We start from the raw sequence: 12,207 nt of genomic DNA, 5'->3' as shown, positions 1-12,207 counted from the left end.
AAACAGGCCACGGGTTGGCGTAAGGGCATAATTATTGATCCGATTCTATCGTATGTGTATAAAATATTGTATGTAAATCTCCAAGAACGAATTTCTGATCCGATTCAGTGGTTCGATCCATACTCAGTTTTTCTCCGGCTCGGTGAACATACCCCTTTGCCAATACTAGCAAAATTTTGAACGGGCCCTGGGGTGGCGTCAGGGCATAATTATTAGTACGGTTCTTTCGTACCTTTATATAATATTGTATGGAAGTCTCCAAAACCGAATCTCTTATCCGATTCAGTGGTTCGACCCATACTCAGTTTTTTCTCCGACTCGGTGAACATACCCCTTTTGCAATACTAGAAAAATTTCGAACGGGCCCCGGGGTGTCATCAGGGCATAATTATTGATCCGATTTTTTCGTATATTTATAAAATATTATATGGAAGTTTTTAAGACCGAATCTGATATCCGATCTACTGGTTCAACCCATACTCATTTTTTTCTCCGGCTCGGTGAACATATCCTTTTGGCAATACTGGCAAAATTTCGAACGGGCCTCGGGGTGGCGTAAAGGCATAATTATTTATTCGATTCTTTCGTATGTGTATAAAATATTGTATGTAAGTATCCAAGACCGAATTTCTGATCCGATTTAGTGGTTCGACTCATACTCATTTTTTTCTCCGGCTCGGTGAACATACCTCTTTAGAAATACTGGCAAAATTTCGAACGGGCACTAGGGTGGCGTCAGGACATAATTATTATTCCGATTCTTTCGTATCTTTATAAAATATTGTATGTAAGTCTCCGAGACCGAATCTCTTATCCGATTCACTGGTTCGACCCATACTCAGTTTTTCCTCTTGCCCGGTGAACATACTACCCCTTTGGTAATACTGGCAAAATTTCGAATGTGCCCCGTTGTGGCATCAGGGAATAATTATTGATCCAATTATTTCGTATGTGCATAAAATATTGTAAGGAAGTCTCTAAGACCGAATTTATTATCCGATTCAGTGGTTCAACCCATACTCAGTTTTTTCTCAGGCTCAGTGAGCATACCCCTTTGGCAATACTGACAAAATTTCCAACGGGCTCCGCGGTGGCGTTAAGGCATAATTATTGATCTGATTATTTCGTATGTGTATAAAATATTGTATGGAAGTCTCTAAGACCGAATTTCTGATCCGATTCAGTGGTTCAATCCATACTCAGTTTTTTCTCCGACTCAGTGAGCATATTCCTTTTGAAATACTGGCAAAATTTCGAACAGGCACTGGGGTGTCGTCAGGGCATAATTGTTTATACGATTCTGTCGTACATTTATAAAATATTGTATGGAAGTCTCCAATACTGAATTTCTTATCCGACATAGTGTATCGAACCATACCCATTTTTTCCTCCGGCTCGGTGAACATACCCCTTTGGCAATAATGGCAATATTTCGAACGGGCCCGGGGTGGCGCAGGGCATAATTATTGATCTGATTCTTTCGTATCTTTATAAAATATTGTATGGAAGTCTCCAAGACCGAATATCTTATCCGATCTAGTGGTTCGACCCATACTCATTTTTTTTCTCCGGCTCGGGGAACATACCCTTTTGGCAATACTAGCAATATATCGAACGGGCCCTGGGTGGCGTCAGGGCATAATTATTTATCCGATTCTTTCGTATATTTATAAAATATTGTATGGAAGTTTCCAAGACCGAATCTCTTATCCGATTCAGTGGTTCGACCCATACTCAGTTTTTTCTCCGGCTCGGTGAACGTACCCCTTTGGGAATGATGGCAAAATTTCGAAAGGGCCCTGAGGTAGCGTCAGGGAATAATTATTGATCCGATTCTATCGTATGTTTATAAAATATTGTTTGGAAGTCTCCAAAACCGAATCTCTTATCCAATTTAGTGGATCGACCCATACTCAATTTTTCCTCTTGCTCGGTAAACATACCCCTTTGGTAATACTAGCAAAATTTCGATTGCGCCCCGTGGTGGCGTCAGGGAATAATTATTGATCCGATTCTTTCGTATGTGTATAAAATATTTTTTGGAAATCTCCAAGACCGAATTTCTGATCCGAATAAGTGGTTTGACCCATACTCAATCTTTTCTCCGGCTCGGTGAACATACCCCTTTGTCAATACTAGAAAAATTTCAAACAGCCCACGGGTTGGCTTCAGGGCATAATTATTGATCCGATTGTTTGTATCTTTATAAAATATTGTATGGAAGTCTCCAAGACCGAAGTTTTGATCCGATTTAGTGGTTCGACCCGTACGCAGTTTTTTCTCCGGGTCGGTGAACTTACCATTATGGCAATACTGGCAAAATTTCGAACAGGCCCGGAGATGGAGTTAGGGCATAATTATTGATCTGATTCTATCGTATGTGTATAAAATATTGTATGTAAATCTCCAACACCGAATTTCTAATCCGGTTCAGTGGTTCGATCCATACTCAGTTTTTCTCCGGCTCGGTGAACATACCCCTTTGCCAATACTAGCAAAATTTCAAACGGGCCCCGCGGTGGCGTCAGGGAATAATTATTGATCTGATTATTTCGTATGTGTATAAAATATTGTATGGAAGTATCTAAGACCGAATTTCTGATCCAATTCAGTGGTTCAACCCACACTCAGTTTTTTCTCCGTCTCAGTGAGCATACCCCTTTGACAATACTGGCAAAATTTTGAACGGGCCCTGGGGTGTCGTCAGGGCATAATTGTTTATCCGATTCTTTCGTACATTTAAAAAATATTGTATGGAAGTTTCCAAAACCGAATCTCTTATCCGATCTAGTGGTTCGAACCATACTCATTTTTTTCTCCGGCTCGATGAACATACCCCTTTGGCAATATTGACAATATTTCGAACGGGCCCAGGGTGGCGCCAGGGCATAATTATTGATCCGATTCTTTCGTATCATTATAAAATATTGTATGGAAGTCTCCAAGACCGAATCTCTTATCCGATCTAGTGGTTCGACCCATACTCATTTTTTTCTTCGGCTCGGTGAACATACCCCTTTGGCAATACTGGCAATATTTCGAACGGGCCCGGGGTGGCGTCAGGGCATGATTATTGTTCCGATTCTTTCGTATATTTATAAAATATTCTATGTAAATCTCCAAGACCGAATCTCATATCCGATCTATTGGTTCGACCCATACTCATTTTTTTTCCGGCTCGGTGAACATATCCTTTAGACAATACTAGAAAAATTTCGAACAGTCCCCGGGGTGACGTCAAGGCATAATTATTGATCTAATTCTTTCGTAATGTATAAAATATTGTATGTAAGTCTCCAAGTCCGAATTTTTGATCCGATTCAGTGATTCAACTCATATTCAGTTTTTTCTCCGGCTCTAGCAATACTGGCAAAATTTCGAACAGGCCCCAGGGTGGCGTCAGGACATAATTATTATTCCGATTCTTTCGTATCTTTATGAAATATTGTACGTAAGTCTAAAAGCTCAAATCTCTTATTTGATTTAGTGGTTCGACTCATACTCAGTTTTTTCTCCGGCTCAGTGAACATACCCCTTTGGTAATACTGGCAAAATTTCGAACATGCCCTGTGGTGGCGTCAGGGAATAATTATTGATCCGATTATTTCGTATGTGTATAAAATATTGTATGGAAGTCTCTAAGACCGAATTTCTGATCCGATTCAGTGGTTCAACCCATACTCAGTTTTTTCTCCGGCTCAGTGAGCATACCCCTTTGGCAATACTGGCAAAATTTCGAACGGGCCCTAGGGTGTCGTCAGGGCATAATTGTTTATCCGATTCTTTCGTACATTTATAAAATATTGTATGGAAGTTTCCAAGACCGAATCTCTTATCCGATCTAGTGGTACGAACCATACTCATTTTTTTCTGCGGCTCGGTGAACATACCCCTTTGGCAATACAGACAATATTTTGAACGGGCCCGAGGTGGCGTCAGGGCATAATTATTGATCCGATTCTTTCGTATCTTTATAAAATATTGTATGGAAGTCTCCAAGACCGAATCTCTTATCTGATCTAGCGGTTCGACCCATACTCATTTTTTTCTTCGGCTCGGTGAACATACCCCTTTGGCAATACTAGCAATATTTCGAACGAGCCCGGGGTGGCGCCAGGGCATAATTATTGATCCGATTCATTCATATCTTTTGAAATATTGTATGGAAGTCTGCAAGACCGAATCCCTTATCTGATTCAGCGGTTCGGCCCATACACAGTTTTTTCTCCGTCTCGGTGAACGTACTCTTTTGGCAATAGTGGCAAAATTTTGAACGGGCCCCAAGGTGGCGCCAGGGCAAAATTATTGATCCGATTATATCGTATGTTTGTAAAATATTTTTGGAATTCTCCAAGACCGAATACTTATCTTATTCAAAGGTTCGACCCATACACAGTTTTTTCTCCGGTTCGGTGAACGTACCCCTTTGGCAATACTGGCAAAATTTCGAACGGGCCCCGAAGTGGCGTCAAGGCATAATTATTGATCTGATTATATCGTATGTTCATAAAATATTGTTTGGAAGTCTCCAAGACCGAATTTCTGATCTGATTCAGTGGTTTGACCCATACTCAATCTTTTCTCCGGCTCGGTGAACATACCCCTTTGGCAATACTAGCAAAATTTCGAACAAGCCACGGGTTGGCGTCAGGGCATAATTATTGATCCGATTGTTTCGTATATTTATAAAATATTGTATGGAAGTCTCTAAGACCGATATTTTGATCCGATTTAGTGGTTCGACCCATACGCAATTTTTTTTCTCTGGCTCGGTGAACATACCCCTTTGGCAATACTGACAAAATTTCCAACGGGCCCGGAGATGGAGTTAGGGCATAATTATTGATCCGATTCTATCGTATGTGTATAAAATATTTTATGTAAATCTCTAAGACCTAATTTCTGATCCGATTCAATGGTTCGATCTATACTCAGTTTTTTCTCCGGCTCGATGAACACACCCTTTTGGAAATACTGGCAAAATTTCGAACGGGCCCCGGGGTGGCGTCAGGGCATAATTATTAGTATGGTTCTTTCGTATCTTTATAAAATATTGTATGAAAGTCTCCAAGACCGAATCTATAATCCGATTCAGTGGTTCGACCCATACTCAGTGTTTTCTCCGACTCCGTTAACATACCATTTTTCCAATACTGGCAAAATTTCGAACGGGCCCGGGGGTGTCGTCAGGGCATAATTATTGATCTGATTTTTTCGTATATTTATAAAATATTGTATGTAAGTCTCCAAGACCGAATCTCATATCCGATCTTTTGGTTCGACCCATACTCATTTTTTTCTCCGGCTCGGTGAACATATCTTTTTGGCAATACTGGCAAAATTTCGAACGGGCCCCGGGGTGGCGTCAAGGCATAATTATTGATCTGATTCTTTTGTATGTGTATAAAATATTGTATGTAAGTCTTCAAGACCGAATTTCTAATCCGATTCAGTGGTTCGACTCATACTCAGCTTTTTCTCCGGCTCGGTGAACATACCCCTTTAGCAATACTGGAAAATTTTCAAACGGGCCACATGGAGGCGTCAAGACATAATTATTATTCCGATTCTTTCGTATCTTTATAAAATATTGTATGGAAGTCTCTAAGATCGAATCTCTTATCGGATTCAGTGGTTTGACCAATACTCAGTTTTTTCTCCGGCTTGGTGAACAAACCACTTTGGCAATACTGGCAAAATTTCGAACGGGCCCCATGGTGGCAAAATTTTGTATGTAAGTCTTCAAGACCGAATTTCTAATCCGATTCAGTGGTTCGACTCATACTCAGCTTTTTCTCCGGCTCGGTGAACATACCCCTTTAGCAATACTGGAAAATTTTCAAACGGGCCACATGGAGGCGTCAAGACATAATTATTATTCCGATTCTTTCGTATCTTTATAAAATATTGTATGGAAGTCTCTAAGATCGAATCTCTTATCGGATTCAGTGGTTTGACCAATACTCAGTTTTTTCTCCGGCTTGGTGAACAAACCACTTTGGCAATACTGGCAAAATTTCGAACGGGCCCCATGGTGGCGTCAGGGCGTAATTATTGATCTGATTATTCCGTATGTGTATAAAATAATGTATGGAAGTCTCTAAGACCGAATTTCTAATCCGATTCAGTGGTTCAACCCATACTCAGTTTTTTCTCTGGCTCAGTGTGCATAAACCTTTGGCAATACAGGCAAAATTTCGAACGGGCCCTAGGGTGTCGTCAGGGCATAATTGATTATCCGATTACTTCGTACGTTATAAAATATTGTATGGAAGTCTCCAAGACCGAATCTCTTATCCGATCTAGTGGTTCAACCCATACTCATTTTTTTCTCCGGCTCGGTGAACATACCTCTTTAGCAATACTGGCAATATTTTGAACGGGCCTGGGTTGGCGTCATGGCATAATTATTGATCTGATTCTTTCGTATCTTTATAAAATATTGTATGGAAGTCTCCAAGACCGTATCTCTTATCCGATCTAGTGGTTCGACCCATACTTAGTTTTTTATTCGGCTCGGTGAACATACCCCTTTGCCAATAGTTGCAATATTTCGAACGGGCCCGGGGTGGCGTCAGGGCATAATTATTGATCTGATTCTTTCGTATCTTTATAAAATATTGTATGGAAGTCTCCAAGACCGAATCTCTTATCCGATTCAGTGGTTCGACCCATACTTAGTGTTTTCTCCGGCTCGGTGAACGTACCCCTTTGGCAATACTAGCAAAATTTTGAACGGGCCCCGGGGTGGCGTCAGGGCATAATTATTAGTCTGGTTCTTTCGTATCTTTATAAAATATTGTATGGAAGTCTCCAAGACCGAATCTCTTATCCGTTTCTGTGGTTCGACCCATACTGAGTTTTTTCTCTGACTCGGTGAACATACCCCTTTCGCAATACTGGCAAAATTTTGAACGGGCCCCGGGGTGGCGTCAAGGCATAAATATTTATCCGATTCTTTCTAATGTGTATAAAATATTGTATTTAAGTCTCCAAGACCGAATATCTGATCTGATTCAGTGGTTCGACTCATACTCAGTTTTTCTCCGGCTCGATGAACATACCCTTTTAGCAATACTGACAAAATTTTGAACGGGCACTAGGGTGGCGTTAGGACATAATTATTATTCGATTCTTTTGTATCTTTATAAAATATTGTTTGGAAGTCTCCAAAACCGAATCTCTTATCCGATTCAGTGGTTCGACCCATACTTAGTTTTTTCTCCGGCTCGGTGAACGTACCCCTTTGGCAATATTAGCGAAATTTCGAAAGGGCCCTGAGGTGGCGTCAGGGCATAATTATTTTAACATCCCAAAATTTCGAGTAATAATAATATTAAATTATTTCTTATGATAAACGAGTTTACTTGATTTGACAAAGAAATAATAAAATATACAAAGGAAGATAAGTAGGCTAATTAAAGGGAATTAAACATGGACTAAAAGGGAAAGATGAGCCTTAGGTCCATGGTTTAAGGGAGTATAAATACCCCTTAAACCCTAAATCTTTCCATTTCCATCCATTCTACACTCTTGCCTACACCTTAAAACACACACTTAAGCCTAATACACCTCCCTTAGCCGTCTGCCATTATCCAAACCATAAACCGATCATAGTAACCTTAACCCTTCGAGCTTACAAGTGAGCTAGCAAGTCCAAGATCGCGTATCAAGCTAGCTGCGACCATACAAACGCCTAAAGGTATGTTCTTTACGTTTAAAGGTTACGTTTTTGTGAACGGTTTGCCTTGAAACTTAACCCTAGAGTAGATCGGGTCTAGATGTTTCATAAAAATACAAATGTGATGATTTAAAATGAACTTAAGGAGCTTATGGCAGCATACGGTTCATAAATAAACCCTAGATCTAGCCTATAACGTTTTAAATCTATAAAGGTTTAAGCTTTATGCCTAAAACGGGTTGGATCTAGGTGAGGTATGAATATTAGGTGTAAAACGGTTAGGGAAAAAGGCAAAAAGGTGGTTAAAAGTCATGATATGGACTGTTAGCCGTTAACTGGACTAAGAAAGAATTAAAAAGATAGAAAAATGAGAACTGGAGGCATCAGACAAGGGTTTTCGATCAAACCAAGGTTCTCGGTCAACCAAGGTTTCCGGTCAACACGAGTTCTCGGTCAGACCATAGTTCTCGGTCAGGATGGGTTCTCGGTCATAGGCTGGGTTCTCTGCCAAGAGTTCTCGGCTGATCATTTCTCTATTGGGTTTTGGGCCTAAATCCAGTTGGGCCCAGGGACCCTAAAGGACAGTTGTAACATCCCGAAATTTTCAAAATAATATTAATTGTATTACTTAATAATAGTGGGAAAGTTTACTCGGGTTATCGGGAAATAAATAAATAGAGTAGGAGTTGGTATGGGTCGGGCTAGTGTTGGGTAATGGATATGGGTTATGGACTTGGGTTATGAAAGAAGGAAGGAGACTCCATGGGCTTAAGCCCATGATCCCTAAATATAAATACCATTAATCACCATTTAATCCTCATTCTCACATATTCCATACACCACCAAAACACACACAACACCATCTTATAACCCGAACCAAGATCCGAAGGCGAAAACCCGAGCTTGTTGGTGTTGGAACGTCGTGACGGACCAAAACAACATCAAGGCTTAACCGGGTTCGTAGTTCGACTCGTTCAAGGTACGTTTATAGTTAGAAATCGTTCGTATAGGTTCGGTTTGATTTGGGAAATCATAGATCTGTGTTAGTTTGTTATAAACGAACCTAAAACAACAAATATTACTGGAATTGATTAGCATTTGATAGGTTAATTGTTAACCTAAAAGAACCCGTAACCTATATGCCTAAATCGCACCCCTTAAACATCGATGTTAGGCCGATTTGATGGTTGGGGTTTGTAGCCGCTGGTCAGACGATTACGTGGATACCTAAATCGAGTTATTTGGTTAAGAAACGAAGATGATTAAGGACGAACAGTAGCTGCAGCCGACAACTTCGCCTGCAAGCTAAGTTCGCCTGATGAACTTCGCCTGCAAGCTAAGTTCGCCTGATGACAACTTCGCCTAAAAGCTAAGTTCGCCTGATGACAACTTCGCCTAAAAACCTAAGTTCGCCTGATGACAACTTCGCCTAAAAGCTAAGTTCGCCTGATGACAACTTCGCCTAAAAAGCTAAGTTCGCCTGATGACAACTTCGCCTAAAAGCTAAGTTCGCCTGATGACAACTTCGCCTAAAAGCTAAGTTCGCCTAAGGGTTAACTTCGCCTAAAGCTAAGTTCGCCTAAGGTTTAACTTCGCCTAAAGTCGAGTTCGATTAGAAAATAAATTATAAACGATAAGTAAAAGTAAGCTAATACTAGGCCACCAGATTAGATCAGGCGAGTATTGATACGTGTAACTTATACAGTCAGCCGAGCTCAGTTAAAGAAGGGATTTACAACTATCGGAGGAAGAAGCAGAGTTCAGGTGAGTTTCTAGCCCCATTTATGTGTTATGTTTTCGGGGCTGTGTGCATACTCGATGTGTTGTTAATACATTTATCCTAAGTGATAAGTGTATGCCATATGTGATATATGTGATGGATATGAATGATTGCTTGTCGGTACGCGAACGATCTTCGGATATTGCGCGTACTGTCAGGTTAAAAATAAATGTACGAATATTATATATCGAAGATGTATGAACATTACAAATGAATACTTGTCGGGGCGTGAACGATCTTCGGATATTGCACGTATCGACAAGGGGTATGGTTGTTAAATGAATGACGTAAAGAACGCCTAGAGTGTTCTTATGCTATAATGTAATTATTGTATATGTGAAGTATGTGTATACAGGTACGCGAATGGTATGTGAGTTCTACGTTCGACATAGTAAGTTAGGATGGCAAATCCCTCTAGCTTCTGTCGGACATAGACTCGGCTGGTGGTGGCGTAGTTAAGGACTGCGGGCCTTATACGTAACCTAGATGATAGATGTAAACGTAGATAGGAACGGTGGGCCTTATACGTGTTACAGATAATAGACGACAACGTAGTTAAGGACTGTGGACCTTATACGTGTTATAGATAGGCATCAGCATAGGAAAGGACTGCGGACCTTATACGTGCTGTATTTGTAGCATAGGGGAGGATTTCGGACCTCGTACGTGCTATGAATTAGGTTGCAACATAGGGAAGGACTGTGGACCTTGTACGTGTTGTGGATGTAGGATGGTATAGGGAAGGACTGCGGACCTTGCACGTGCCATGAATGGTGAACATAGGTAAGGACTGCGGACCTTTTACGTGTTCACGACCTTGAGTACAGGTATAGAACGCGGACTATGAACGTACTCTCGGTAGACTGAGGTTAGTGATTGTAGATATGTATGTATGTATGGTAGTAAGTATGTATGTAGAACAGAAGGGTAACTAGTTAGGTATGGATATGTATCTTCGGCTATGTATGTATGTGTATGTATTGTATGGCGTCCGATTAACTGGAACTCACTCAGCGTAGCTGACTTTTAGTATGCACGCAGGTGAGTAGAATGAGACAAATAGCTTGAGCGGGCACATGGTGGGCGATTAAGAGACTGGCATCTGAAGACTCAAGATGTTTTAATGTAATTGACATTTATTTTGGAAGACAAGAATGTTTAATTAAGGCAAGTTTTGGATTGCTGTAACGTTTCATGAAAGTTTTTATATTCCGCGAAAGTTTTAATGAACTCTGATTTGTAAGAACTGTGTTTATGAGTAAATCCGACGCTAAAGTAGGGCTACCGGGTTCGGGGCCTTACAACAGTCGGGCTAAGCCTATATCTAATATAAAGCAAACTGGTTTATTATCTTAGGCTTAGCAAATAAGCCCCTAGAACCCCACTGCCAGGGGCGTTGCCCCCGGACCCTGTTCGTTGAGGGCAATAATTAAACTAGAAACACGATCTGGGTAGTGATAGTTAAATTGATACGTGTAATTGTTATACACTTAGTCGTGCACAACTCAAGAAATGGATAACCATAAACGGTGAACGTAACCGCATTCAGGTGAGTTTCTAGCCCCATTTCCTTGTTATGTTTTTGGGGCTGTGTGCATACTCGATGTGTTTAGTTAATACACTTACCTTAAGTGGTAAGTGTATGCCTATTATGATATATGTAAGAATGGTGAATGCCTGTCGGTACGTAAATGATCTTCGGATATTGCACGTAATGTCATGTGATATCTTGAGGTTGTGATTGCTTATATATGTGTATGTATGATGTATATATGTTATAGGTTATGAGTATGTAAAGGAAATTTATGAAAGTATGAAAGAAAAAAAAAGTATGAAACGAGGAATTGACGGTTAAGGGTGGCAGACCCTAATAATATCTGTGAAGGAGGGTGACATACCCAAATAATATCTGTGAAGGAGGGTGGCAGACCCTAATAATATCTGTGAAGGAGGGTGGCAGACCCAAATAATATCTGTGAATGAGGGTGGCAGACCCTAATAATATCTGTGAAGAAGGGTGGCAGACCCTAATAATATCTGTGAGGTTATAGGGCGAAAGACTCTTTAAAACGTAGAAGTATGTATGTAAAGTAAGATAAAATTTGAAAGTAATAAAGAAAGAAAGTATGAAAGTAAGAACAAAGGTATATACTTACGTATGTACTAAAGAAAGTAAAAGAGGTTAAGCATGTAATATAAGAACGTATTGTATGTTACTTGTATTAACTAGAACTCACTCAGCGTAGCTGACTTTTAGTATGCACGCATGTGAGTAGAATGAGGCAGCTCGCTTGAGGGAAACACGTGGCATTTAATAAGGGACTGGCATCGCAAGACTCACGACGTTTATTAGTTATGCTTTAAAGACAATATGTTATTTAAGACAAATTATGGATTGATGTGTAATGTTTTATGAAAGTTTTATTTTCCGCGAATGTTTTTATTAACTCTGATTATTAGAACTATGTGAATGAGTAAATCCAACGTCCAAATGTGAGGCAAACTATCAAAAGGAATACGCCAGTGGATGTCTCTGAAAGGATGATGAAGAAGCATTTTGAAAGGAGGATCTTTAGACGGTTATTATCCTCATTTGAGATATAAGCATGTTTTTGAAGATGAAAATTTGACATTAAATCAAGAAAAAGTCGACCTTCCAAATATGGGGTTGTTGACGAGGATAGACCGGTAATTTAAGAAGATTATGATAAGATGAAATGTCACGCCGTTTAACGAAATACCACAT

The sequence above is a fragment of the Bidens hawaiensis genome, unplaced genomic scaffold, assembly GCF_021521415.1.
Source record: "Bidens hawaiensis isolate Kalapana, Puna unplaced genomic scaffold, B.hawaiensis_p1.1 tig00033852_1, whole genome shotgun sequence".
Classification (NCBI taxonomy): domain Eukaryota; kingdom Viridiplantae; phylum Streptophyta; class Magnoliopsida; order Asterales; family Asteraceae; genus Bidens; species Bidens hawaiensis.
The sequence above is the reverse complement of the archived record's forward strand: the minus strand, read 5'-3'. Positions refer to the sequence as shown.